The following is a 4,546-nucleotide window of genomic DNA, read 5'->3' as shown; positions in this document are numbered from 1 at the left end:
TTCCTCCTTTCCTCTTCTTCCATTATACTCTCTTTGTACCCCTTATTAGGATATTTATTGTCACATCAGTTAATTTATACCCACATCCTCCATGTACATCCCTTTAAATGTCATAAAAAATTACAGAGCTCCAGATTTACAAGAATCATAATCCCATGTAAGGATGTAAACAGTTTGTTCTTGCTGAATAGTAGCTTTTTTCTCTCCCATTTACCTTTTTATGACTCTCTTGAGTCTTGTATTTGAAGACTGAATTTTCCTTTTAGCTCTGGCCTTTTCATCAGGGAGGTCCGGAAGTCCCTTATTCCATTGAATTTCCATTTCCTTGCCTGAAAGTATATGCTCAATTTTGCTGGGTTGTTGACCCTTTGTTGTAGTTGAAGCTCCTTTGTCTTATGTTATGTCATGTAGTAATCCCTCACACTTCTTTTATTGTAGAAGTTGTGAGGTTCTGTGTGATCCTGACTGTACTTCTGTGATATTTGAATATTTTTTTCTGGATGTTTGCAGTGTTTTCTCCTTGATTTGATAATTCTGGAATTTGGCTACAATATCCATTGTATTTTTCAATTTTGGATCTCTTTCAGGAAGTGATCAGTGCATTCTTTTTGATGACTATTTTACTCTCTGGTTCTAGGAAGTTGGGGCACTTTTCCTTTATGGTTTCTTAAAAGATACTGTTCAGGCTCTTTTTTTCATCATGGCATTCTGGTAGAAAGATAACTCTTAAATTATCTCTCCTGGATCTATTTTCCAGGTCAGTTATTTTTTTGAATGAGATATTTTATGTTGTCTTCTGTTTTTTTTTGTTGTTGTTGTTCTTAAGATTTTGTTTGAATTTTTTTTTTGGAGGGCAATTGGGTTTAAGTAACTTGCCCAAGGTCACATGACTAGTTTTTTGTTTTGTGTGTGTTAAGTGTCTGAAGCCGGATCTGAACTCAGATCCTCATGACTCCAGGGCCAGCATTCTACTCACTGTGCCACCTAGCCACCCCTGTTTGAATGATTCTTGATGCTTTATAGAGTCATTAGCTTCTCCTTGTCCCGTTGTAATTTTTCATGAATTGTTTTCTTCAGTTAGCATTTGTACCTCCTTTTCCATTTGGTCAATTTTACTTTTTTTATGGTGCCAATTTTAAATAGATTTTATTCTCCCAGACAATTGCATTTCCACTTTTTTATAGTACTGATAAAGTGCAATGTTGTTCACTTCTCTCCCTCTGCACACATTCAAGTGTTCAGAGTGTCCAGATTTACACAGTAGCTTAAATGTTAATTTTAAACAGCTACTGCCTTGGCTACAAATTTGAGTCCTTCAATTTTTTGAAAGCTGTGTGGAATGCTCTTTCTGTTGTGTTTAGTCGACCTCTTCAATGGTGGGTCCAGAAGAAGCACCTCCAGATGGGGCTGATCCACCCCCTGGGAACCCACCAAGCATGCCTCCTGGCATGCCTCCTGCACTCTGGTACAGCTTAGTAATAATGGGGTTGCAGACCTTCTCCAATTCTTTCTGCTGATGCTCAAATTCTTCCTTCTCAGCAGTCTGGTTCTTATCCAGCCAGTTGATTATTTCATTACATTTGTCAAGGATCTTCTGTTTGTCTTCATCATCAATTTTGCCTTGCAGTTTTTCATCCTCTACAGTTGCTTTCATGTTGAAAGCGTAAGATTCACGAGAATTCTTGGAAGACACCTTGTCTCTCTGCTTTTCATCCTCAGCCTTGTATTTCTCAGCCTCCTGGACCATACGCTCAATGTCTTCTTTGCTCAGACATCCTTTATCATTGATGATAGTGATCTTGTTCTCCTTGCCTGTGCTCTTATCCACAGCAGAAACATTGAGGATGCCATTTGCATCAATGTCAAATGTTACTCCAATCTGAGGAACACCCCTGGGTGCTGGGGAATTCCTATGAGCTCAAATTTGCCAAGCAGATTGTTATCCTTTTTTATCACTCTCTCACCTTCATAAACCTGAATAAACACACCAGGCTGGTTGTCCAAATAGGTGGTAAAGGTCTGTGTCTGCTTGGTTGGGATGGTGGTATTGCATTTGATCAGAATGGTCATAACTCCACCATCAGTTTCAGTTCCAAGGGAAAGAGGAGTGACATCCAATAACAGCAAGTCCTGCACATTCTCAGATTCATCTCCAGACAAAATGGCAGCCTGGACAGCTGCACCATGAGCAACAGCCTCATCAGGATCGATACTCTTATTGAGCTCCTTGCCATTGAAGAAGTCTTGCAGAAGCTTCTGGATTTTGGGGATTCGAGTGGAACCACCCACCAGGATGATTTCGTCAGTCTGAGACTTATCTAGCTTGGCATCTCTTAAGCCCTTCTCCACAGGGTCCAGGGTGCCATGGAAGAGATGGGCATTCAGCTCTTTGAAACAGGCTCGGGTGATTGATGTATAGAAGTCGATACCTTCAAAAAGGGAATCAATTTCAATACTGGCCTAGGTACTGGAAGAGAGGGTGTGCTTTGCACATTCACAAGCAATGGAGATGGCAAACAGCCCTCTTGCTCTCACTGATGTCCTTCTTGTGCTTTTGCTTGAACTCGGCAATGAAATGGTTGACCTTTCGGTTGTCAAAATCCTCCCCACCCAAGTGGGTGTCCCCAGATGTGAACTTGACCTCAAAGATGCCATCTTCAATGGTAAGAATGGAAACATCAAAAGTACCACCTCCAAGGTCAAAGATAAACACATTTCTCTTGGCACCAACCTTTTTGTCCAAGCCATAAGCAATAGCAGCAGCAGTTGTCTCATTGATGATTCGAAGTACATTGAGACCAGCTATTGTTCCAGCTTCTTTGGTGGCCTGACATGGGAATTGTTTAAATAGGCTGGTACTGTGACATTTGTGACAGTCTTCCCAAGGTAAGCTTTAGCAATTTCTTTCATCTTGGTCAAGACCATAGAAGATACTTCCTCTGGATAGAAACTTTTGATCTCCCCTTTGTACTCCACTTGGACCTTAGGTCTGCCTGCATCATTCACCACAGTAAAAGGCCAATGCTACATGTCTTATTGTACAATTGCATTATCAAATCTGCGACCAATCAGACGTTTGGCATAAAAAACTGTTGGTGGGGTTCATTGCAACTTGATTCTTTTCAGCATCACTGATTAAACATTCTGTGTCGGTGAAGGCCACATAGCTTGGTGTGGTCCTGTTTCCTTGGTTATTAGCAATGATCTCCACTTTCCCATGTTGGAAGACTCCCACAAAGGAGTAAGTGGTGCCAAGATCAATGCCAACTGTGGGTCCCTTCGACATGGTTGCTGGGAAGTCGGGGCAGGGGGGCGTAGCTGACTACTGTGGAGACCACTGCTGCTGCGCTGAGTAGACCCCCAATTTTACTTTTTAAGGAGCTATTTTCTCCACTTTAGGTTTTGTACATATCCATTTGGCCATTTTTTCTTTTTAAGGAGTTATTTTCTTCAAATATTTTTTTTCCATTTTGTCAATTGTATTTTTAAAAGAATTGATTAATTTTTCTTCTACCTGTCTGATTTGACTCTTAAATTCCTTCCTGAACTCTTCCAACCCCAAAAAGAGAAAATCAAAATACAGCATTCACCAAATGTAATTCAACAATTTCCAACTACCACCCCACCCATGGGCAGTACATTCATTTAGTCAATCACAAAGTCTTCTCTACATTCAGCTGGAGATTAGTTTCCAATCATAAACAACGTACATTTATTTGGTTGGAGATTAGTTTCCAATCATAAACAATATACATTTATTTGGTCAGTCACAGAGCACAAAAAGTCAAAAGTTTCCCAGCCCTGGATCACAACTGCATTAAAATTATCATCAGCACAGCATTCAGAGCTTTCTTTTCTTCATCTTGACCCAAGGCAAGTTCTCAGCAATCTCAGTTCCTGGGGAGACAAAGCTTAACAAAGCCACAAGACACATTGTCAGTGCCCTCATCGATTCACTCTCTGGCTGCAGAATAGTCTCATGACTCTCTTCTAGGATTTCTGTAGCATACAACAAGAAAATCCTCCTTCAGAGCTTCTGAACCAGCAGCAAGGTTCCAGGACTTCTGCAACAACATCACCGTACTTCACCAGAAGAGGAATCTGGCAAAACAACATCAAAACAAACAGACAAATACTCCCATCACAGCCATTCCTCCTCAGTTTTTGGCAGCTCCATGTGGCAGCTCTGAAAAGTCCCGGGCAACTCCAGCTGGCCCTCAGCAATTCTCTCTCTCTCTCTCTCTCTCTCTCTCTCTCTCTCTCTCTCTCTCTCTCTCTCTCTCTCTCTTTCTCTTTCCCTCTCTCTCTCTCCCTCCATGATGCTGCTAACAAAATTTCTTCTTGCCTCCTCTGCTTAGGCCTATCTCTAAATCTACCACACCACCACACCAGCTCCTCCCAGTTCAGCTTTCTCTCTTCATGTCAACAAGTCCATCCCACAAGTGGGATTCACAAACTGGGTTTTAACATTCAACCCAAAAACCAAGACAATACAAGAGGGATCTTTATATTCCATTATTATTACTTTCTGTGGATATGGATAGCA

General features: G+C 41.2%; 1 pseudogene; it reads right to left on the bottom strand.

Moving 5' to 3' along the window:
- Positions 1 to 1,335: 1,335 nt before the first annotated feature.
- Positions 1,336 to 3,286, bottom strand: LOC138157878 (heat shock cognate 71 kDa protein-like; annotated as a pseudogene).
- Positions 3,287 to 4,546: the final 1,260 nt, after the last annotated feature.

Source organism: Petaurus breviceps, unplaced genomic scaffold (assembly GCF_028583685.1).
Source record: "Petaurus breviceps papuanus isolate PSGF00001 unplaced genomic scaffold, PetGlider_PUasm1.0 173, whole genome shotgun sequence".
Taxonomy (NCBI): domain Eukaryota; kingdom Metazoa; phylum Chordata; class Mammalia; order Diprotodontia; family Petauridae; genus Petaurus; species Petaurus breviceps.
The sequence above is the reverse complement of the archived record's forward strand: the minus strand, read 5'-3'. Positions and strand labels throughout refer to the sequence as shown.